At 60.9% G+C, this 25000-nt stretch overlaps 2 non-coding genes across 2 annotated transcripts; both read left to right on the top strand.

Annotated features, from left to right (window-relative positions):
* The first annotated feature begins 12416 nt into the window (after positions 1 to 12416).
* LOC131860781 (5S ribosomal RNA) lies at positions 12417 to 12535 on the top strand. The gene has a single exon (XR_009359874.1). It is a non-coding gene; the product is annotated as a 5S ribosomal RNA (ribosomal RNA).
* A 7818-nt stretch (positions 12536 to 20353) lies between these two features.
* Positions 20354 to 20472, top strand: LOC131860548 (5S ribosomal RNA). Its single transcript, XR_009359642.1, has one exon. It is a non-coding gene; the product is annotated as a 5S ribosomal RNA (ribosomal RNA).
* The last annotated feature ends 4528 nt before the right edge of the window (positions 20473 to 25000 follow it).

Below are 25000 nucleotides of genomic sequence, written 5' to 3'. Positions count from 1 at the left end.
CTGCGCGTATAAACGGAGATATATATCCAATTGCAACGAAGGAACGTGCCAAAGATCGAGAACAATGGCAGAAATGCTAGTAACGTGCACTTCGGGACCAACGCATCACCGGAAGACAACCGCCAAACATCGAAAGAGTCGCGATGCTCCGCAACCTACGTGCAAAGCGGTCGCACACCGGGTAAGGGAGTGAGAGCCCCAAACATAGCTGGGCGAGGCGCTCACTCCGCTCTTTAATATCTCGTTAATACCGCCAAGGAAATGGCACAAGCACACACACACAAGCATCCTCGGAAGAGGACAGTTCGAGTGACAGGTCAAATCCAAGAGTTCCGAAGACTACCTCCAGGAACAATCGGGAACAAGACCGATTACAAGTCGTCGAGTCTGTTACTGGGCGAACACGAGATGCGCACAGGAAATCGATCAGCCCTCACAATGGCCCAAGGCCAGAGATCGGACTGCTACGATTTACCCCAACAATCATCGTGCCACTCTTCGCAGAGAGGTGATAGACGCCAACGAGCCCGCGCATAGCAATCGAGGTGTAAAAAGGGCGTTGAAGGCAGGAAGCCTGGACGAAAGAGGCTACGAGGTCACCTCGAAGCGGTCTAAGAATCGGGCGCACTTGGGGCGACTACCAGTGCCAACCCCTTATCCCGCGGTGCGTCCGACACACAGAAATTTCCAAGGCGGCCAAGGAGCCTCCCCGCATAGCAATCGGGGTGTGAGGTTACGGATGCAGCATTGATAGCAATCGAGGTGTGAGGCGAAGGATGCAGAAGTGAGAGCCGAGGGATGTAGCAGAGATAGCAATCGGGGTGTGTGATGCAGAAGAGATAGCAATCGAGGTGTGCGGTGGGAAGGGCCCAGCAGCCAGAATGCATGAAGCGACGGATGAAGCAGTGATGACAACCGGGCTGTGAGGAGAGGAGGGATGCAGCCAAGAAAGCAATCAGGGCTCGAGGCAAGGGATGCATCAAGGATAGCAATCATGTTGTGAGGCGAGATTCCAAAGGCTAAACGTGAGAGGCTGCAGGGTCGACTCAGAGAGGTCTATGCATGTGAGAGGCTGAAAGCAAGGTCGACTCGGAGCGGTCTATGCATCGGGCGCGCTTGGGGCGACTACCAGTGCCAACCCCTTATCCCGCGACGCGTCCGACAAGAGAACGTTCCAAGGCGGCAGAGGAGGTTACCAGCCGAAGGATGCAGTAGCAATAACAGGTATAGTTCCGCGGCGGCCGAGAAGACTCACCGCATAGGAATCGGGATGCGAGGCGAGGGATTGCGGCGGGAAGGCCCCGACGGCTAAACGGAAGAGGCTGCAGGGCCGCCTCGGAATGGTCCAAGCATCGGATGCGATTGGGACGACTACCAGTGCCAACCCCTTATCCCGCGATGCGTCCGATACACAGATAGTTCCAAGGCGGCCGAGGAGCCTCACCGCATATCAATCGGGGTGCGAGGCGAGGGATGGGGCGGGAAGGCCCCAACGGCTAGACGGAAGAGGCTTCAGGGCCACCTCGGGAATGGTCCAAGCATCGGACGCGCTTGGGGCGACTGCCAGTGCCAACCCCTTATCCCGCGATGCGTCCCGATACACAGATGGTTCCAAGGCGGCCGAGGAGCCTCACCGCATAGCAATCGGGGGTGCGAGGCGAGGGATGGGGCGGGAAGGCCCCAACGGCTAGACGGAAGAGGGCTTCAGGGCCGCCTAGGAATGGTCCAAGCATCGGACACGCCTTGGGGCGACTACCAGTGACAGCCCCCTATCCCGCGATGCGTCCGATACGAAGATGGTTTCCAAGGCGGCCGAGGAGCCTCACCGCATAGCAATCGGGGTGCGAGGTGGGGGATGCGGCGAGATGGCCCCAACGGCTAGACGGAAGAGGCCACAGGGCCGCGTCGGAATAGTCCAAGCATCGGACGCGCTTTGGTGCGACTACCAGTGACAACCCCTTATCCCGCGATGCGTCCGATACGAAGATAGTTCCAAGGCGGCCGAGGAGCCTCACGCATAGCAATCGGGGTGCGAGGTGGGGGATGCGGCGAGATGGCCCCAACGGCTAGACGGAAGAGGGCTGCAGGGCCGCCTCGGAATAGTCCAAGCATCGACGCGCTTGGGGGCCACTACCAGTGACAACCCCTTATCCCGCGATGCGTCCGATACGAAGATAGTTCCAAGGCGGCCGAAGAGCCTCACCGCATAGCAATCGGGGTGCGAGGTGGGGGATGCGGCGAGATGGCCCCAACGGCTAGACGGAAGAGGCCACAGGGCCGCCTCGGAATAGTCCAAGCATCGGACGCGCTTGGGGCGACTACCAGTGACAACCCCTGTATCCCGCGATGCGTCCGATACGAAGATAGTTCCCAGGCGGCCGAGGAGCCTCACCGCATAGCAATCGGGGTGCGAGGCGAGGGATGCGGCGAGATGGCCCCAAAGGCTAGACGGAAGAGGCTGCAGGGCTGCCTCGGAATAGTCCAAGCATCGGACGCGCTTGGGGCGACTACCACTGCCAACCCCTATCCCGCGATGCGTCCTGATACACAGATAGTTCCGAGGCGGCCGAGGAGGTGGGGGGATGCAGCGAGATGGCCCCAACGGCTAGACGGAAGAGGCTGCAGGGCCGCCTCGGAATAGTCCAAGCATCGGACGCGCTTGGGGCGACTACCAGTGACAACCCCTTATCCCGCGATGCGTCCGGATACACAGATAGTTCCGAGGCGGCCAAAGGAGCCTCACCGCATAGCAATCGTGGTGCGAGGTGGGGGATGCGGCGAGATGGCCCCAACGGCTAGACGGAAGAGGCTGCAGGGCCGCCTCGGAATGGTCCAAGCATCGGATGCGCTTGGGGCGACTACCACTGCCAACCCCCTTATCCCGCGATGCGTCGATACACAGATAGTTCCAAGGCGGCCGAGGAGCCTCACAGCATAGCAATCAGGGTGCGAGGCGAGGGATGCGGCGGAGAAAGCCCCAACGGCTAGAGGGAAGAGGCTTCAGGTCCGCCTCGGAATGGTCCAAGCATCGGACGCGCTTGGGGCGACTACCAGTGACAACCCCTTATCCCGCGACGCGTCCGATACACAGATAGTTCCAAGGCGGCCGAGGAGCCTCACCGCATAGCAATCGGGGTGCGAGGCGAGGGATGCGGCGAGAAGGACCCAACGGCTACACGGAAGAGGCTTCGGGGCCGCCTCGGAATGGTCCAAGCATCGGACGCCGCTTGGGGCGACTACCAGTGACAACCCCTTATCCCGCGACGCGTCCGATACACAGATAGTTCCAAGGCGGGCCGAGGAGCCTCACCGCATAGCAATCGGGGGTGCGAGGCGAGGGATGCGGCGAGAAGGACCCAACGGCTACACGGAAGAGGCTTCGGGGCCGCCTCGGAATGGTCCAAGCATCGGACGCGCTTGGGCGACTACCAGTGACAACCCCTTATCCCGCGACGCGTCCGATACACAGATAGTTTCCAAGGCGGGCCGAGGAGCCTCACCGCATAGCAATCGGGGTGCGAGGCGAGGGATGCGGCGAGAAGGACCCAACGGCTAGACGGAAGAGGCTTCGGGTCCGCCTCGGAATGGTCCAAGCATCGGACGCGCTTGGGGCGACTACCAGTGACAACCCCTTATCCCGCGACGCGTCCGATACACAGATAGTTCCAAGGCGGCCGAGGAGCCTCACCGCATAGCAATCGGGGTGCGAGGCGAGGGATGCGGCGAGAAGGACCCAACGGCTAGACGGAAGAGGCTTCGGGTCCGCCTCGGAATGGTCCAAGCATCGGACGCGCTTGGGCGACTACCAGTGACAACCCCTTATCCCGCGACGCGTCCGATACACAGATAGTTCCAAGGCGGCCGAGGAGCCTCACGCATAGCAATCGGGGTGCGAGGCGAGGGATGCGGCGAGAAGGACCCAACGGCTAGACGGAAGAGGCTTCGGGTCCGCCTCGGAATGGTCCAAGCATCGGACGCGCTTGGGGCGACTACCAGTGACAACCCCTTATCCCGCGACGCGTCCGATACACAGATAGTTCCGAGGCGGCCGAGGAGCCTCACCGCATAGCAATCGGGGTGCGAGGCGAAGGATGCGGCGAGAAGGACCCAACGGCTAGACGGAAGAGGCTTCGGGTCCGCCTCGGAATGGTCCAAGGCATCGGACGCGCTTGGGGCGACTACCAGTGACAACCCCTTATCCCGCGACGCGTCCGATACACAGATAGTTCCAAGGCGGGCCGAGGAGCCTCACCGCATAGCAATCGGGGTGCGAGGCGAGGGATGCGGCGAGAAGGACCCAACGGCTAGACGGAAGAGGCTTCAGGGCCGCCTCGGAATGGTCCAAGCATCGAACGCGCTTGGGGCGACTACCAGTGACAACCCCTTATCCCGCGACGCGTCCGATACACAGATAGTTCCGAGGCGGCCGAGGAGCCTCACCGCATAGCAATCGGGGTGCGAGGCGAGGGATGCGGCGAGAAGGACCCAACGGCTAGACGGAAGAGGCTTCGGGGCCGCCTCGGAATGGTCCAAGCATCGGACGCGCTGGGGCGACTACCAGTGACAACCCCTTATCCCGCGACGCGTCGATACACAGATAGTTCCGAGGCGGCCGAGGAGCCTCACCGCATAGCAATCGGGGTGCGAGGCGAGGGATGCGGCGAGAAGGACCCAACGGCTAGACGGAAGAGGCTTCAGGGCCGCCTCGGAATGGTCCAAGCATCGGACGCGCTTGGGGCGACTACCAATGACACCCCTTATCCCGCGACGCGTCCGATACACAGATAGTTCCGAGGCGGCCGAGGAGCCTCACCGCATAGCAATCGGGGGTGCGAGGCAAGGGATGCGGCGAGAAGGACCCAACGGCTAGACGGAAGAGGCTTCAGGGCCGCCTCGGAATGGTCCAAGCATCGGACGCGCTTGGGGCGACTACCAGTGACAACCCTTATCCCGCGGACGCGTCCGATACACAGATAGTTCCGAGGCGGCCGAGGAGCCTCACCGCATAGCAATCGGGGTGCGAGGCGAGGGATGCGGCGAGAAGGACCCAACGGCTAGACGGAAGAGGCTTCAGGGCCGCCTCGGAATGGTCCAAGCATCGGACGCGCTTGGGGCGACTACCATTGCCAACCCCTTATCCCGCGATGCGTCTGATACACAGATAGTTCCGAGGCGGCCGAGGAGCCTCACCGCATAGCAATCGGGTTGCGAGGCAGATTATTGGGAAGGGAAACCCCCTGGGGATGCGGCTCAAGCAGTGCCCAAAGGGACTGGAATGCGGAATCACATCGAGAGACCCAAATGCTATACGAGGGCTCAAATCGAATTATCGATTTGGCCACGACATGGACGCATCGGAACGACTACCTTTGCCGAACCACTCGCAATTGCATCCATACCGAAGACCAATAGACATTTCCGTTAGAGCCCTCGCATAGCATTCGGGAATCTCGCATGCCCCTCTAAATCGACCAATGCTGGCGCTCAATGAAAAATCCGAGCGCTACCACCGTTTCGAGCGCCCAGCATTGGTCGAGTTAGAGGGGCACGGGGGAGAATGCTCCAGTCAACACCTCCCTATATAAGTTATTTGTCCGATTCTCGCACAACCGTAGTCTGCTCGTCGAATCAAACAACGGTCCCAGATTCCGACTTCCGTTCCGTAGAGACCCAAAAGCTAGATGGAGGCTCGCAAGAAAGAGATGTCGGCGCATAGCAATCGGGTTTCTCGAACGTTTAGGGACCGAGCTCACTTGCGGATAGGGCAAAATCCGCCAAGCAACCCAAAAGCTAGACGGGGGCTCGAATCGAATCGCCTAGGCGGCCACAACAACGACGTGTTGGATCGACTACCAGTGCAAACCATTTCAGCAAGACTAGTCTGTGTCGAGGCCGGATAGAGATTCTCAGAGAGCGCCCGCATAGCATTTAGGAGACCTGCCGCGTCCCTCACACTCGACCAAAATGGTGGTGCTACGTTTATAAATCCGAGCGATCCCAACCCTTTCAAGCACCAACATCGGTCGAGATAGAGGGGCACGGAGGGGGCTGCGTGAGACAACACAGTCCCCTATATAAGTTATTTGTCCGATTCTCACACATCCGAAGAATGGTCATCAAATCGGACAACAGCCCAAACTTCCGACTTCCGTCCCAGAAAGCCCAAGAGCTATCTAAAACGTTCATGGCCGGAACTCGATCGCGGCTATACCAGTCCGCCAAGCAACCCAAAAGCTAGACTGGAGCTCTAGTCGAATCACCTCTGTGAGCGACTACCATTGCCGAACCATTCCGCAGGTCGAGTCCATACCAAGGCCGCATAGAGATTCACGATGAGCTCCTGCATAGCAATCAGGAGACTTGCCGTGTCCATCACAATCGATAAATCCTGGTGCAAGATTTTTGCATCCGAGCGCTCCAACCAGTCGAGCACCAGCATCAATCGACATAAACGGGCACGGGGGGAGGATGCTCGAGAACACTACCTCCCCTATATAAGTTATTTGTCCGATTCTCAAGCAGCCGAAGTCTGGTCATCGAATCGGGTCAAAGACCACAACTTCCGACTTTACCCACAATGCAAGTCATCGAATCGAACATCGGCCCCCGAGTCGGACTCCATGCGTATGTCAGGTCATCGGACCCAAATTCCGCCTTCCTGCGCATGGCGGGCCATCAATATCAACTCGGTCATCGGACCCAAACTCCGCCTTTTTGCGTATGGCACGCCTTCAAATCGGTCATCGGACCCAAATTCCGCCTTCCTGTGCATGGCGGGCCATCAACATCAACTCGGTCATCGGACCCAAATTCCGCCTTTCTGCGCATGGCACGCCATCAACTCGGTCATCGGACCCAAATTCCGCCTTCCTGCGCATGGCAGGTCATCGGACACAAATTCAGACCTCGCCAATATGCCTACGTATCGAATCGGTCATCGGACCCAACTTCCGACTTCATCCATACTGTAGGGTCTTTGAGGTTGGCGCGGTGCGCTCAACCCAGGGAGTCGACCCATCGAAGCATACACCTCCCCTATATAAGCTATTTGTCCGATTCCCACACCTGTGTAGTTTGCACCTCTGACCAGGACATCGACCCCAACTTCCGAACTCGACTGCAACGACGGCACCAGCGCCTTGGTGCGCACCTTGCGACGCACAGTCCCAACATTCGCCTTCCTGCACATGGCAGGTCATCGGACCCAAATTCCGACCTCGCGAGTATGCCTACATATCGAATCGGTCATCGGACCCAACTTCCGACTTCATCCATACCGTAGGGTCTTTGAGGTTGGCGCGGTGCGCTCAACCCGGGGAGTCGACCCAACGAAGCATACACCTCCCCTATATAAGCTATTTGTCCGATTCCCACACCTGTGTAGTTTGCACCTCCGATCAAGACATCGACCCCAACTTCCGAACTCGCCTCCAACGACCGAACCAGCGCCTTGGTGCGCACCTTGCAACGCACAGTGCCAACATTCGCCTTCCTGCACGTGGCAGGTCATCGGACCCAAATTCCGACCTCGCGAGTATGCCTACATATCGAATCGGTCATCGGACCCAACTTCCGACTTCATCCATACCGTAGGGTCTTTGAGGTTGGCGCGGTGCGCTCAACCCGGGGAGTCGACCCAACGAAGCATACACCTCCCCTATATAAGCTATTTGTCCGATTCCCACACCTGTGTAGCTTGCACCTCCGATCAGGACATCGACCCCAACTTCCGAACTCGACTAAAAAGACCGCACCAGCGCCTTGGTGTGCACCTTGCAACGCACAGTGTCAACATTCGCCTTCCTGCACATGGCAGGTCATCGGACCCAAATTCCGACCTCATGAGCATACCTACTAATCGAATTGGTCATCGGACCCAACTTCCGACTTCATCCATACCGTAGGGTCTTTGAGGTTGGCGCGGTGCGCTCAACCTGGGGAGTCGACCCATCGAAGCATACACCTCCCCTATATAAGCTATTTGTCCGATTCCGACACCTGTGTAGTTTGCACCTCCGCTCAGGACATCGACCCCAACTTCCGAACTCGCCTGCAACGACCGAACCAGCGCCTTGGTGCGCACCAAAAGTGCGCACTTTTGGAGGGCACTTTTGTGCGCTCCAAAGGTGCGCACTTTTGGAGGGCACTTTTCTGCGCTCCAAAGGTGCGCACTTTTGGAGGGCACTTTTTGGAGGGCACTTTTCTGCGCTCCAAAGGTGCGCACTTTTGGAGGGCACTTTTTGGAGGGCACTTTTCTGCGCTCCAAAGGTGCGCACTTTTGGAGGGCACTTTTTGGAGGGCACTTTTCTGCGCTCCAAAGGTGCGCACTTTTGGAGGGCACTTTTTGGAGGGCACTTTTCTGCGCTCCAAAGGTGCGCACTTTTGGAGGGCACTTTTTGGAGGGCACTTTTCTGCGCTCCAAAGGTGCGCACTTTTGGAGGGCACTTTTTGGAGGGCACTTTTCTGCGCTCCAAAGGTGCGCACTTTTGGAGGGCACTTTTTGGAGGGCACTTTTCTGCGCTCCAAAGGTGCGCACTTTTGGAGGGCACTTTTTGGAGGGCACTTTTCTGCGCTCCAAAGGTGCGCACTTTTGGAGGGCACTTTTTGGAGGGCACTTTTCTGCGCTCCAAAGGTGCGCACTTTTGGAGGGCACTTTTGTGCACTCCAAAGGTGCGCACTTTTGGAGGGCACTTTTCCTGTGCTCCAAAGGTGCACACCTAGGTGAGCACCTTCGACCACACCTTGTAGCACACCAAACTCTGACTTTCGACTTCATCCGCAATGCAGGGTCTTTGAGGTTGGCGCAATGCGCACAACCAGGGGAGTCGACCCATCAAACCCAACACCTCCCCTATATAAGCTATTTGTCTGATTCTCATACATGCGTAGCCTGCAGGAGCAATTAGGACATCGACCCCAACTTTCGGCTTCTAAACGAAAACAAGGTCTTTGAGGTTGGTGTAATGCGAACAACTAGGGGAGTCAACCCATCAAACCCAACACCTCCCCTATATAAGCTATTTGTCTGATTCTCATACATGTGTAGTCTACAGGAGCAATTAGGACATCGACCCCAACTTTTGACTTCTTAACGAAAACAAGGTCTTTGAGGTTGACGTAATGCGCACAACCAGGGGAGTCGACCCATCAAACCCAACACCTCCCCTATATAAGCTATTTGTCCGATTCTCATACATGTGTAGCCTGCAGGAGCCATTAGGACATTGACCCCAACTTTTGACTTCTTAACGAAAACAAGGTCTTTGAGGTTGGCGTAATGCGCACAACCAAGGGAGTTGACCCATCAAACCCAACACCTCCCCTATATAAGCTATTTGTCTGATTCTCATACATGTGTAGCCTGCAACAACGATTAGGACATCCACCCCAACTTCTGAATTCGTCTGCGTTGACCGCACCAAAGGTGCACGCCTTGGTGCTCACCAAAATCCGACTTCCGACTTCTTCTGCTATGCGGGGTCTTTGAGGTTGGCGCAGTGCGCACAACCAGGGGAGTCAACCCACCGAATGCAACACCTCCCCTATATAAGCTATTTGTCTGATTCTCATACATGCGTAGACTGCAGCAATGATTAGGACATCCACCCCAACTTTTGACTTCTTAAACAAGACAGGGTCTTTGAAGTTGGTGCAGTGCACACAACCAGGGGAGTCGACCCATCAAACGCAACACCTCCCCTATATAAAGCTATTTGTCCGATTCTCATACGTGTAGTCTGCAGCAGCGATTAGGACATCGACCCCAACTTCCGAATTCGTTTGCATTGACCGCACCAAAGGTGCACGCCTTGGTGTGCACCCTGGAGTGCACTTTGGTGCTCACCTCGGTGCACACTTTGGTGTGCACCTCGGTGTGCACCAAAGGTGCGCACCTTGGAGCGCACCAAAGGTGTACACTTTGGAGCGCACCACATAGGGTCTTTGAGAGGTTGGCGCAGTGCGCACACCAAGGTGGGTGTTGAGGTGCGTGCCGAGGTGGGTGGGTGCTAGGGTGCGCTCCATGGTGGGTGCCAGGGTGGGTGCGTGCTAGGGTGGATTCCAAAGAGGGTCATAGGGTGGGTGCCAAGGTGGGTTGGTGATATAGTGGGTTCAAAGGTGGGTACTAGGGTGGGTTCCAAGGTGGGTCACAAGTTGGGTGCCAGGATGCGTGGGTGTTAGGTTGGGTGCCAAGGTGGGCTCCTGCGTGGGTGGGTGCTAGGGTGGGTTTCAAGGTGGACGCGAGGGCGGGTGCCAAGGTGGGTAACAAGTTGGGTGTTAGGATGGGTGAGTGCTAGAGTGGGTGCCAAGGTGGGTGGGTGCTAAGGTGGATGCCAAGGTGGTTCACAGGGTGGGTGGGTTCTAGGGTGAGTTCCAAGGTGGGTCACAGGTTCAGTGCTAGGGTGGGTGTCAAGGCGGGTGTCGAGGTGCCTGGGTGCTAGGGTGTGGATGCCAATGTGGGTCATAGGGTGGGTACTAGGGTGGGCTGCAATGTGGGTGCCAAGGTGGGTAACATGCTCGGTGGGTTCTAAATTGGGTGCCAGGGTGGGTGTGCACCCACCTTGCCCGAGGTGGGTGCCAAGGTGCCAGTGTGGGTGGGTGCTAAGGTGGATGCCAAGGTGGGTGAGAAGGTGGGTGATAGGTTGAGTGGTAGGATGGGTGGGTGCCAAGATGGGTCACAGGGTGGGTGCAAGGGTGGGTAGGTGCTAGGGTTGGTGTCAGGGTGGGTGGGTGCTAGGTTGGGTTCCAAGGTGGGTGCGAGGGTGAGTGTCAAGGTGGGTCACAGGTTAGGTGCTAGGATGGGTGAGTGCTAGGGTGCAAAGGTGCCAGGGTGGGTGCTAGGATGGGTCGATGCTAGGGTGAGTGGCAAGGTGGGTCCACAAGTGTCAAGGTGGGTGCCGAGGTGGGTGCCAAGTCGGCGACTGCTATGGTGGATGCCAAGGTGGGTCACGGGGTGGGTGCCAAGTTGCTAGGTTGGGTTCCAAGGTGGGTGCCAACGTGGGTGCTAGGGTGCGTGGGTTAAAGGGTGTGTCACAACGTGGGTGCCAGGATGGGTGCGCACCCACACTGGCCAAGACGGGTGCGGGTGCAAGGTTGGGTTCCAAGCCCGGTCACAGGCTGGGTGCTAGGATGGGTGGGTGCCAAGGTGGGCACCAGGGTGGGTGCACCCACCCTGGCCAAGGTGGGTCACGGGGTGGGTCCTAGGGTGGGTAACGGGGTGGGTACTAAGGTGCGTGCCAAGGTGGGTCATAGGGTGGGTGCCAAGGTGGGCACCAGGGTGGGTGTGCACCAACCCTAGCCAGGGTAGGTCACGGGGTGGTTGTCGGGGTGGGCGTCAAGGAGCCAAGGTGGGTGGCAAGTAGCCAAGTTGCGTGCCAAGGTGGGTGTCGGGGTGGGTGCCAAGGATCCAAGGTGGGTGCCAAGGAACCAAGGTGGGTGTCTGGGTGGGTGCCGAGGTGGGAGCCAGGGTGGGTCCCAAGGTGAGTGCAAAGGTGGGTGCCAGGGTCAAGGTGAGTGCCAATGTGGGTTCCAAGGTGCCAGGGTCAGGGTGAGTGCCAATGTGGGTTCAAAGGTGCTAAGTTGGGTGCGAGGTTGGGTGCGAGGGTGGGTGGGTGCCAAGGTGTGCTAGGTGGAAGCCCGGGTGGGTCGGCATCCCATGGGTGTCGAGTTGGGTGCCTGATGGGTGCTTCTTGTCAAGTTTTAGTCGTCGGGACTCATTTCGAGCCTTAGAGGTCGTTTCTTGTCCGGTTGCCCTGTCTTCGACCTGGGAACCCAATTTTGGTCCTCGGGTCCCATTTTTTTTTGTCTCGCATCCCACTTTTGGCCTGTGGCCTTTTCGGGGTCGATTCTCGTTTTGGGCATCAGAGCATGTTTCTTCTCCTAAAACCCAATATTTGTTTATTAAGTCTCGGAACACATTTTTGTTCTCGTGGACCCATCATGGGTCTTGGAACGCATTTGTGGTCCTTGGGTCCCATTTTGCATCCCGAAACTTGTGTTTTGGTGCTTGATCCCTATTTTGGGTGCCCACCTTGCACCAAGTGCGCACCCGGGGCAAACCGAGCGCCTTGGTGCACCGGGGCAAGATCGAGCGTGCACCCGAGGCGCCCCGAACATGCACCAAGGTGCACTCGGCCCACATGTGAGCGCAGGTCGTTGCGCCCGAGGTGGTGTGTGGGCACCGCGTTGCAGACGGGACACTGCACGCACACGACGCCCCCTCCAGGTGCACGCACGTAGGCCGGGCCGGGTGCACACCCGACGCCCTAGCAAGGTGCGCGCACCCGGGCAGGGCTCACACTTGGCGAACGGGGCGCACTTCGCGAGGGAGGGTGTGCACCTCGACGGGGGTGGGTGGCCGGGGTGGATTCGCACGTGGGTCGCGGTTTGCTAAGTACACACTGCGACAAGCTCATAACGGGTGCGATCATACCAGCGTTAGTGCACCGGATCCCATCAGAACTCCGCAGTTAAGCGCGCTTGGGCCGGAGTAGTACTGGGATGGGTGACCTCCCGGGAAGTCCCGGTGTTGCACCCTTTTTTAGTTTTTCGCCGGGCGTCGCAATGCTATTTGAATAAACCTTTTGCCCGTTTGCGTTCTCGTCGGGGCCGGGCCGGGCCGGGGTGCGCTGCCCGCACTACCGCGCGCGCGGGGGGCGACACCGAGCGCGCACCCGAGGCACCCCGAGCACACAGGCCACGGTGCAACCCGGGCGTTGTGCGCGCACCCCGGTGCGCCCGAGGTGCTGCGCGCGCACCCAGGTGAAATCGGTGTGCACCTCGGCCAGTGCGCGCTCGGTCGAGTCGCGCACGTTGGCCAAGGTGCACGGTGATGTTTCTTACTCTAAGGTTCCGCACCAGACGCCCGGGACAGGTGAGCGAAGCTGGGCGGGGCCGGGTGCGCGGCCGGGGCAGGTGCACGCAGCTGGAGAGAGCTTTGGAGCACACTTCGGAGCGCACCAATGATGCGCTCCATTCAAAAGTTTCCTGAAAAGGCAAAAAAAGTTGAGATTATAGAATTTCCCACTTGAGAGATTGTAAAAAAAAAAAATTTAAAATGAAGGAAACGCGGGTGCCAAGGTGTGCGCAGCCCAGCCAAGGTGTGCGCACCAAGGCGCCCACCCTGGCGAAGGTGCACGCAAGGTGCGCACCCGAGGCAAACCGGACAATTAACCCAACTTTCGACTTCGCGCGCACCTTGGAGCGCACTTCGGAGCGCTCCTTGGTGCGCACCAATCTTGGGCACCTCGGAGTGCACCATGGCGCCCACCAAGGTGCGCACCCGGGGCAAACCGAGCTCCGACTTCGTGCGCACCTTGGAGCGCACGAAAGGTGCGCACCATGGCGCCCACCAAGGTGCGCAGCCCAGCCAAGGCGTGCGCATCAAGGTGCGCACCCTGGCGAAGGTGCGCACCCGGGGCAAACCGAGCTCCGACTTCGTGCGCACCTTGGAGCGCACAAAAGGTGCGCAACCCAGCCAAGGTGTGCGCACCCCGGTCAAACCGAGCTCCGAATCGTGCGCACCAGAGGTGCACGCCATCGTGCGCACCTTGGAGCACACTTCGGAGCCCTCCTTGGTGCGCGCCGATGTTGCGCACCTCGGAGCGCACCCGGGGAAAACAATGCAATTAACCCGACTTTCGACTTCGTGGGCACCTCGGAGCGCTCTCGGGTTCGCACCTCGGAGCACACCGAGGTGCGCACCTTTGATGCGCTGCCTTCACCAATTTCCAGAAAAGGCAAGAAAACATTGAGAAGGTGTGCGCACCGAGGTGCCCACCCTGGCGAAGGTGCACGCGAGGTGCGCACCCGGGGCAAACCGGGCTCCGACTTCGTGCACGCCGCACCTTGGAGCACACTTCGGAGCGCTCCTTGGTGCGCACCAGGGCGCGCAACCCAGCCGAGGTGCCCACCCCGGCGAAGGTGCACGCGAGGTGCGCACCCGGGGCAAACCGGGCTCCGACTTCGTGCACGCCATGGTGCCCACCGCGGCGAAGGTGCACGCGAGGTGCGCACCCGGGGCAAACCGGGCTCCGACTTCGTGCACGCCGCACCTTGGAGCACACTTCGGAGCGCTCCTTGGTGCGCACCATGGTGCCCACCAGGGCGCGCAACCCCGCCGAAGGTGCACGCGAGGTGCGCACCCGGGGCAAACCGGGCTCCGACTTCGTGCACGCCGCACCTTGGAGCACACTTCGGAGCGCTCCTTGGTGCGCACCATGGTGCCCACCAGGGCGCGCAACCCCGCCGAAGGTGCACGCGAGGTGCGCACCCGGGGCAAACCGGGCTCCGACTTCGTGCACGCCATGGTGCGCACCGCGGCGAAGGTGCGCACCCGGGGCAAACCGGGCTCCGACTTCGTGCACGCCGCACCTTGGAGCACACTTCGGAGCGCTCCTTGGTGCGCACCAGGGCGCGCAACCCAGCCGAGGTGCCCACCCCGGCGAAGGTGCACGCGAGGTGCGTACCCGGGGCAAACCGGGCTCCGACTTCGTGCACGCCGCACCTTGGAGCACACTTCGGAGCGCTCCTTGGTGCGCACCATGGTGCCCACCAGGCCGCGCAACCCAGCCAAGGTGTGCGCACCAAGGTGCACGCGAGGTGCGCACCCGGGGCAAACCGGGGTCCGACTTCGTGCACGCCGCACCTTGGAGCACACATCGGGGCGCTCCCGGGTTCGCACCGGCGTTGCGCACCGTGGTGGGCACCTCGGAGCACACCAAGGTGGGCAGCGAGGTGCGCACCTTTGATGCGATGCCTTCACTAATTTCCATAAAAGGCAAAAAAAAAACGAGATTTTAAAATTTCCGTTTTGAAAGATAGTGAGAAAAAGGGAATGCTGGTGCCATCTTGAGCCCGCCCTGGTGCGCAGCCCAGCCAAGGTGTGCGCACCAAGGTGCCCACCCTGGCGAAGGTGCGCGCCCGGGCAATTAACCCAACTTCCAACTTCGCGCGCGCCAGGGTGGGAGCGCACCCAACAACCGGGCCTGGGAAGAGCCAATGCGAGAAACCCCACCAAACGCTCTGACAAAAAAAGAGGGGGCGCTCCAGTAACCCCGCTTCGGAGCGCACCCTGGGCAAACCCAGCCAAGGTGCCCACCCCGGCCAAGGTGCAGGCGAGGTGCGCACCCGGGGCAAACCGGGCTCCGACAACGTGCACGCCGCACCTTGGAGCACACTTCGTAGCGCTCCCGGGTGCGCACCTCAGAGCACACCAAGGTGGGCAGCGAGGTGCGCACCTTTGATGCGCTGCCTTCACTAATTTCCAGAAAAGGCAAAAAAAAAAGGAGATTTTAAAATTTCCGTTTTGAAAGATAGTGAAAAAAACGGAACGCGCGTGCCATCTTGAGCCCGCCCTGGTGCGCAGCCCAGGTAAGGTGCCCACCCTGGCAAAGGTGCGCACCCGGGCAATTAACCCTACTTCCGACTTCGTGCGCGCCAGGGTGGCAACCGGGCCTCGGAAGAGCCAATGCGAGAAACCCCACCAAACGCTCCGACAAAAAAAGAGGCGGCGCTCCAATAACCCCGCTTCGGAGCGCAGCCGGGGCAAACCCAGCCAAGGTGCCCACCCCGACGAAGGTGCACGCGAGGTGCGCACCCGGGGCAAACCGGGCTCCGACAACGTGCACGCAGCACCTTGGAGCACACTTCGAAGCACTCCCGGGTGCCCACCGGCGTTGCGCACCGTGGTGGGCAGCGAGGTGCGCACCTTTGATGCGCTGCCTTCACTAATTTCCAGAAAAAGGCAAAAAAAAATGAGATTTTAAAATTTCCATTTTGAAAGATAGTGAAAAAAAAGGAACGCGGGTGCCATCTTGAGCCCGCCCTGGTGCGCAGCCCAGGCAAGGCATGCGCACCAAGGTGCCCACCCGAGGTGCACACCCGGGGCAAACCGGGCTCCGACTTCGTGCAGGCCGCACCTTGGAGCACACTTCGGAGCGCTCCTTGGTGCGCACCATGGTGCCCACCAGGGCGCGCAACCCAGCCAAGGTCTGCACACCAAGGTGCCCACCCCGGCGAAGGTGCACGCGAGGTGCGCACCCGGGGCAAACCGGGCTCCGACTTCGTGCACGCCATGGTGCCCACCGCGGCGAAGGTGCACGCGAGGTGCGCACCCGGGGCAAACCGGGCTCCGACTTCGTGCACGCCGCACCTTGGAGCACACTTCGGAGCGCTCCTTGGTGCGCACCATGGTGCCCACCAGGGCGCGCAACCCAGCCAAGGTGTGCGCACCAAGGTGCACGCGAGGTGCGCACCCGGGGCAAACCGGGGTCCGACTTCGTGCACGCCGCACCTTGGAGCACACATCGGAGCGCTCCCAGGTTCGCACCAGCGTTGCGCACCTTTGATGCGCTGCCTTCACTAATTTCCAGAAAAGGCAAAAAAAAACGAGATTTTAAAATTTCCGTTCTGAAAGATAGTGAAAAAAACGGAACGCGGGTGCCATCTTGAGCCCTTCCTGGTGCGCACCCCAGGCAAGTTGTGCGCACCAAGGTGCCCACCCTGGCGGAGGTGCGCGCCCGGGGCAATCCGGGCTCCGACTTCGTGCACTGCATGGTGCCCACCAAGGCGCGCAACCCAGCCAAGGTGCCCACCGCAGCGAAGGTGCACGCGAGGTGCGCACGCGAGGTGCACACCCGGGGCAAACCGGGCTCCGACTTCGTGCACGCCGCACCTTGGAGCACACTTCAGAGCGCTCCTTGGTGCGCACCAGGGCGCGCAACCCAGCCGAGGTGCCCACCCCGGCGAAGGTGCACGCGAGGTGCGCACCCGGGGCAAACCGGGCTCCGACTTCGTGCACGCCATGGTGCCCACCGCGGCGAAGGTGCGCACCCGGGGCAAACCGGGCTCCGACTTCGTGCACGCCGCACCTTGGAGCACACTTCGGAGCGCTCCTTGGTGCGCACCATGGTGCCCACCAGGCCGCGCAACCCAGCCAAGGTGTGCGCACCAAGGTGCACGCGAGGTGCGCACCCGGGGCAAACCGGGGTCCGACTTCGTGCACGCCGCACCTTGGAGCACACATCGGGGCGCTCCCGGGTTCGCACCGGCGTTGCGCACCGTGGTGGGCACCTCGGAGCACACCAAGGTGGGCAGCGAGGTGCGCACCTTTGATGCGATGCCTTCACTAATTTCCATAAAAGGCAAAAAAAAAACGAGATTTTAAAATTTCCGTTTTGAAAGATAGTGAGAAAAAGGGAATGCTGGTGCCATCTTGAGCCCGCCCTGGTGCGCAGCCCAGCCAAGGTTTGCGCACCAAGGTGCCCACCCTGGCGAAGGTGCGCGCCCGGGCAATTAACCCAACTTCCAACTTCGCGCGCGCCAGGGTGGGAGCGCACCCAACAACCGGGCCTGGGAAGAGCCAATGCGAGAAACCCCACCAAACTCTCTGACAAAAAAAGAGGGGGCGCTCCAGTAACCCCGCTTCGGAGCGCACCCTGGGCAAACCCAGCCAAGGTGCCCACCCCGGCCAAGGTGCAGGCGAGGTGCGCACCCGGGGCAAACCGGGCTCCGACAACGTGCACGCCGCACCTTGGAGCACACTTCGTAGCGCTCCCGGGTGCGCACCTCAGAGCACACCAAGGTGGGCAGCGAGGTGCGCACCTTTGATGCGCTGCCTTCACTAATTTCCAGAAAAGGCAAAAAAAAAAGGAGATTTTAAAATTTCCGTTTTGAAAGATAGTGAAAAAAACGGAACGCGCGTGCCATCTTGAGCCCGCCCTGGTGCGCAGCCCAGGTAAGGTGCCACCCTGGCAAAGGTGCGCACCCGGGCAATTAACCCTACTTCCGACTTCGTGCGCGCCAGGGTGGCAACCGGGCCTCGGAAGAGCCAATGCGAGAAACCCCACCAAACGCTCCGACAAAAAAAGAGGCGGCGCTCCAATAACCCCGCTTCGGAGCGCAGCCGGGGCAAACCAAGCCAAGGTGCCCACCCCGACGAAGGTGCACGCGAGGTGCGCACCCGGGGCAAACCGGGCTCCGACAACGTGCACGCAGCACCTTGGAGCACACTTCGAAGCACTCCCGGGTGCCCACCGGCGTTGCGCACCGTGGTGGGCAGCGAGGTGCGCACCTTTGATGCGCTGCCTTCACTAATTTCCAGAAAAAGGCAAAAAAAAATGAGATTTTAAAATTTCCGTTTTGAAAGATAGTGAAAAAAAAGGAACGCGGGTGCCATCTTGAGCCCGCCCTGGTGCGCAGCCCAGGCAAGGCATGCGCACCAAGGTGCCCACCCGAGGTGCACACCCGGGGCAAACCGGGCTCCGACTTCGTGCAGGCCGCACCTTGGAGCACACTTCGGAGCGCTCCTTGGTGCGCACCATGGTGCCCACCAGGGCGCACCCGAGGCAAACCGGGCTCCGACTTCGTGCACGCCGCACCTTGGAGCACACATCGGAGCGCTCCCAGGTTCGCACCAGCGTTGCGCACCTTTGATGCGCTGCCTTCACTAATTTCCAGAAAAGGCAAAAAAAAACGATATTTTAAAATTTCCGTTCTGAAAGATAGTGAAAAAAACGGAACGCGGGTGCCATCTTGAGCCCTTCCTGATGCGCAGCCCAGGCAAGTTGTGCGCACCAAGGTGCCCACCCTGGCGGAGGTGCGCGCCCGGGGCAAACCGGGCTCCGACTTCGTGCACTGCATGGTGCCCACCAAGGCGCGCAACCCAGCCAAGGTGCCCACCGCAGCGAAGGTGCACGCGAGGTGCGCACCCGAGGTGCACACCCGGGGCAAACCGGGCTCCGACTTCGTGCACGCCGCACCTTGGAGCACACTTCAGAGCGCTCCTTGGTACGCACCAGGGCGCGCAACCCAGCCAAGGTGCTCACCCCGGCGAAGGTGCACGCGAGGTGCGCACCCGGGGCAAACCGGGCTCGGACTTCGTGCACGCCGCACCTTGGAGCACACATCGGAGCGCTCCCGGGTTCGCACCAGCATTGCGCACCTTTGATGCGCTGCCTTCACTAATTTCCAGAAAAGGCAAAAAAAAGAAAAAAATGAGATTTTAAAATTTCCGTTTTGAAAGATAGTGAAAAAAACGGAACGCGGGTGCCATCTTGAGCCCGCCCTGGTGTGCAGCCCAGGCAAGTTGTGCGCACCAAGGCACCCACCCTGGCCAAGGTGGGTCACGGGGTGGGTCCTAGGGTGGGTAACGGGGTGGGTACTAAGGTGCGTGCCAAGGTGGGTCATAGGGTGGGTGCCAAGGTGGGCACCAGGGTGGGTGTGCACCAACCCTAGCCAGGGTAGGTCACGGGGTGGTTGTCGGGGTGGGCGTCAAGGAGCCAAGGTGGGTGGCAAGTAGCCAAGTTGCGTGCCAAGGTGGGTGTCGGGGTGGGTGCCAAGGATCCAAGGTGGGTGCCAAGGAACCAAGGTGGGTGTCTGGGTGGGTGCCGAGGTGGGAGCCAGGGTGGGTCCCAAGGTGAGTGCAAAGGTGGGTGCCAGGGTCAAGGTGAGTGCCAATGTGGGTTCCAAGGTGCCAGGGTCAGGGTGAGTGCCAATGTGGGTTCAAAGGTGCTAAGTTGGGTGCGAGGTTGGGTGCGAGGGTGGGTGGGTGCCAAGGTGTGCTAGGTGGAAGCCCGGGTGGGTCGGCATCCCATGGGTGTCGAGTTGGGTGCCTGATGGGTGCTTCTTGTCAAGTTTTAGTCGTCGGGACTCATTTCGAGCCTTAGAGGTCGTTTCTTGTCCGGTTGCCCTGTCTTCGACCTGGGAACCCAATTTTGGTCCTCGGGTCCCATTTTTTTTTGTCTCGCATCCCACTTTTGGCCTGTGGCCTTTTCGGGGTCGATTCTCGTTTTGGGCATCAGAGCATGTTTCTTCTCCTAAAACCCAATATTTGTTTATTAAGTCTCGGAACACATTTTTGTTCTCGTGGACCCATCATGGGTCTTGGAACGCATTTGTGGTCCTTGGGTCCCATTTTGCATCCCGAAACTTGTGTTTTGGTGCTTGATCCCTATTTTGGGTGCCCACCTTGCACCAAGTGCGCACCCGGGGCAAACCGAGCGCCTTGGTGCACCGGGGCAAGATCGAGCGTGCACCCGAGGCGCCCCGAACATGCACCAAGGTGCACTCGGCCCACATGTGAGCGCAGGTCGTTGCGCCCGAGGTGGTGTGTGGGCACCGCGTTGCAGACGGGACACTGCACGCACACGACGCCCCCTCCAGGTGCACGCACGTAGGCCGGGCCGGGTGCACACCCGACGCCCTAGCAAGGTGCGCGCACCCGGGCAGGGCTCACACTTGGCGAACGGGGCGCACTTCGCGAGGGAGGGTGTGCACCTCGACGGGGGTGGGTGGCCGGGGTGGATTCGCACGTGGGTCGCGGTTTGCTAAGTACACACTGCGACAAGCTCATAACGGGTGCAATCATACCAGCGTTAGTGCACCGGATCCCATCAGAACTCCGCAGTTAAGCGCGCTTGGGCCGGAGTAGTACTGGGATGGGTGACCTCCCGGGAAGTCCCGGTGTTGCACCCTTTTTTAGTTTTTCGCCGGGCGTCGCAATGCTATTTGAATAAACCTTTTGCCCGTTTGCGTTCTCGTCGGGGCCGGGCCGGGCCGGGGTGCGCTGCCCGCACTACCGCGCGCGCGGGGGCGACACCGAGCGCGCACCCGAGGCGCCCCGAGCACACAGGCCACGGTGCAACCCGGGCGTTGTGCGCGCACCCCGGTGCGCCCGAGGTGCTGCGCGCGCACCCAGGTGAAATCGGTGTGCACCTCGGCCAGTGCGCGCTCGGTCGAGTCGCGCACGTTGGCCAAGGTGCACGGTGATGTTTCTTACTCTAAGGTTCCGCACCAGACGCCCGGGACAGGTGAGCGAAGCTGGGCGGGGCCGGGTGCGCGGCCGGGGCAGGTGCACGCAGCTGGAGAGAGCTTTGGAGCACACTTCGGAGCGCACCAATGATGCGCTCCATTCAAAAGTTTCCTGAAAAGGCAAAAAAAGTTGAGATTATAGAATTTCCCACTTGAGAGATTGTAAAAAAAAAAAATTTAAAATGAAGGAAACGCGGGTGCCAAGGTGTGCGCGCCCGGGTGCGCAGCCCAGCCAAGGTGTGCGCACCAAGGCGCCCACCCTGGCGAAGGTGCACGCAAGGTGCGCACCCGAGGCAAACCGGACAATTAACCCAACTTTCGACTTCGCGCGCACCTGCGCACCTTCGAGCGCACTTCGGAGCGCTCCTTGGTGCGCACCAATCTTGGGCACCTCGGAGTGCACCATGGCGCCCACCAAGGTGCGCACCCGGGGCAAACCGAGCTCCGACTTCGTGCGCACCTTGGAGCGCACGAAAGGTGCGCACCATGGCGCCCACCAAGGTGCGCAGCCCAGCCAAGGCGTGCGCATCAAGGTGCGCACCCTGGCGAAGGTGCGCACCCGGGGCAAACCGAGCTCCGACTTCGTGCGCACCTTGGAGCGCACAAAAGGTGCGCAACCCAGCCAAGGTGTGCGCACCCCGGTCAAACCGAGCTCCGAATCGTGCACACCAGAGGTGCACGCCATCGTGCGCACCTTGGAGCACACTTCGGAGCCCTCCTTGGTGCGCGCCGATGTTGCGCACCTCGGAGCGCACCCGGGGAAAACAATGCAATTAACCCGACTTTCGACTTCGTGGGCACCTCGGAGCGCTCTCGGGTTCGCACCTCGGAGCACACCGAGGTGCGCACCTTTGATGCGCTGCCTTCACCAATTTCCAGAAAAGGCAAGAAAACATTGAGAAGGTGTGCGCACCGAGGTGCCCACCCTGGCGAAGGTGCACGCGAGGTGCGCACCCGGGGCAAACCGGGCTCCGACTTCGTGCACGCCGCACCTTGGAGCACACTTCGGAGCGCTCCTTGGTGCGCACCAGGGTGCGCAACCCAGCCGAGGTGCCCACCCCGGCGAAGGTGCACGCGAGGTGCGCACCCGGGGCAAACCGGGCTCCGACTTCGTGCACGCCATGGTGCCCACCGCGGCGAAGGTGCACGCGAGGTGCGCACCCAGGGCAAACCGGGCTCCGACTTCGTGCACGCCGCACCTTGGAGCACACTTCGGAGCGCTCCTTGGTGCGCACCATGGTGCCCACCAGGGCGCGCAACCCCGCCGAAGGTGCACGCGAGGTGCGCACCCGGGGCAAACCGGGCTCCGACTTCGTGCACGCCGCACCTTGGAGCACACTTCGGAGCGCTCCTTGGTGCGCACCATGGTGCCCACCAGGGCGCGCAACCCCGCCGAAGGTGCACGCGAGGTGCGCACCCGGGGCAAACCGGGCTCCGACTTCGTGCACGCCATGGTGCGCACCGCGGCGAAGGTGCGCACCCGGGGCAAACCGGGCTCCGACTTCGTGCACGCCGCACCTTGGAGCACACTTCGGAGCGCTCCTTGGTGCGCACCAGGGCGCGCAACCCAGCCGAGGTGCCCACCCCGGCGAAGGTGCACGCGAGGTGCGTACCCGGGGCAAACCGGGCTCCGACTTCGTGCACGCCGCACCTTGGAGCACACTTCGGAGCGCTCCTTGGTGCGCACCATGGTGCCCACCAGGCCGCGCAACCCAGCCAAGGTGTGCGCACCAAGGTGCACGCGAGGTGCGCACCCGGGGCAAACCGGGGTCCGACTTCGTGCACGCCGCACCTTGGAGCACACATCGGGGCGCTCCCGGGTTCGCACCGGCGTTGCGCACCGTGGTGGGCACCTCGGAGCACACCAAGGTGGGCAGCGAGGTGCGCACCTTTGATGCGATGCCTTCACTAATTTCCATAAAAGGCAAAAAAAAAACGAGATTTTAAAATTTCCGTTTTGAAAGATAGTGAGAAAAAGGGAATGCTGGTGCCATCTTGAGCCCGCCCTGGTGCGCAGCCCAGCCAAGGTGTGCGCACCAAGGTGCCCACCCTGGCGAAGGTGCGCGCCCGGGCAATTAACCCAACTTCCAACTTCGCGCGCGCCAGGGTGGGAGCGCACCCAACAACCGGGCCTGGGAAGAGCCAATGCGAGAAACCCCACCAAACGCTCTGACAAAAAAAGAGGGGGCGCTCCAGTAACCCCGCTTCGGAGCGCACCCTGGGCAAACCCAGCCAAGGTGCCCACCCCGGCCAAGGTGCAGGCGAGGTGCGCACCCGGGGCAAACCGGGCTCCGACAACGTGCACGCCGCACCTTGGAGCACACTTCGTAGCGCTCCCGGGTGCGCACCTCAGAGCACACCAAGGTGGGCAGCGAGGTGCGCACCTTTGATGCGCTGCCTTCACTAATTTCCAGAAAAGGCAAAAAAAAAAGGAGATTTTAAAATTTCCGTTTTGAAAGATAGTGAAAAAAACGGAACGCGCGTGCCATCTTGAGCCCGCCCTGGTGCGCAGCCCAGGTAAGGTGCCCACCCTGGCAAAGGTGCGCACCCGGGCAATTAACCCTACTTCCGACTTCGTGCCCGCCAGGGTGGCAACCGGGCCTCGGAAGAGCCAATGCGAGAAACCCCACCAAACGCTCCGACAAAAAAAGAGGCGGCGCTCCAATAACCCCGCTTCGGAGCGCAGCCGGGGCAAACCCAGCCAAGGTGCCCACCCCGACGAAGGTGCACGCGAGGTGCGCACCCGGGGCAAACCGGGCTCCGACAACGTGCACGCAGCACCTTGGAGCACACTTCGAAGCACTCCCGGGTGCCCACCGGCGTTGCGCACCGTGGTGGGCAGCGAGGTGCGCACCTTTGATGCGCTGCCTTCACTAATTTCCAGAAAAAGGCAAAAAAAAATGAGATTTTAAAATTTCCGTTTTGAAAGATAGTGAAAAAAAAGGAACGCGGGTGCCATCTTGAGCCCGCCCTGGTGCGCAGCCCAGGCAAGGCATGCGCACCAAGGTGCCCACCCGAGGTGCACACCCGGGGCAAACCGGGCTCCGACTTCGTGCAGGCCGCACCTTGGAGCACACTTCGGAGCGCTCCTTGGTGCGCACCATGGTGCCCACCAGGGCGCGCAACCCAGCCAAGGTCTGCACACCAAGGTGCCCACCCCGGCGAAGGTGCACGCGAGGTGCGCACCCGGGGCAAACCGGGCTCCGACTTCGTGCACGCCATGGTGCCCACCGCGGCGAAGGTGCACGCGAGGTGCGCACCCGGGGCAAACCGGGCTCCGACTTCGTGCACGCCGCACCTTGGAGCACACTTCGGAGCGCTCCTTGGTGCGCACCATGGTGCCCACCAGGGCGCGCAACCCAGCCAAGGTGTGCGCACCAAGGTGCACGCGAGGTGCGCACCCGGGGCAAACCGGGGTCCGACTTCGTGCACGCCGCACCTTGGAGCACACATCGGAGCGCTCCCAGGTTCGCACCAGCGTTGCGCACCTTTGATGCGCTGCCTTCACTAATTTCCAGAAAAGGCAAAAAAAAACGATATTTTAAAATTTCCGTTCTGAAAGATAGTGAAAAAAACGGAACGCGGGTGCCATCTTGAGCCCTTCCTGGTGCGCAGCCCAGACAAGTTGTGCGCACCAAGGTGCCCACCCTGGCGGAGGTGCGCGCCCGGGGCAAACCGGGCTCCGACTTCGTGCACTGCATGGTGCCCACCAAGGCGCGCAACCCAGCCAAGGTGCCCACCGCAGCGAAGGTGCACGCGAGGTGCACACCCGGGGCAAACCGGGCTCCGACTTCGTGCACGCCGCACCTTGGAGCACACTTCAGAGCGCTCCTTGGTGCGCACCAGGGCGCGCAACCCAGCCGAGGTGCACGCGAGGTGCGCACCCGGGGCAAACCGGGCTCCGACTTCGTGCACGCCATGGTGCCCACCGCGGCGAAGGTGCGCACCCGGGGCAAACCGGGCTCCGACTTCGTGCACGCCGCACCTTGGAGCACACTTCGGAGCGCTCCTTGGTGCGCACCATGGTGCCCACCAGGCCGCGCAACCCAGCCAAGGTGTGCGCACCAAGGTGCACGCGAGGTGCGCACCCGGGGCAAACCGGGGTCCGACTTCGTGCACGCCGCACCTTGGAGCACACATCGGGGCGCTCCCGGGTTCGCACCGGCGTTGCGCACCGTGGTGGGCACCTCGG

This window comes from Cryptomeria japonica, unplaced genomic scaffold, assembly GCF_030272615.1.
Source record: "Cryptomeria japonica unplaced genomic scaffold, Sugi_1.0 HiC_scaffold_15, whole genome shotgun sequence".
NCBI classification, from domain to species: Eukaryota; Viridiplantae; Streptophyta; class Pinopsida; order Cupressales; family Cupressaceae; genus Cryptomeria; species Cryptomeria japonica.
The sequence above is the reverse complement of the archived record's forward strand: the minus strand, read 5'-3'. Positions and strand labels throughout refer to the sequence as shown.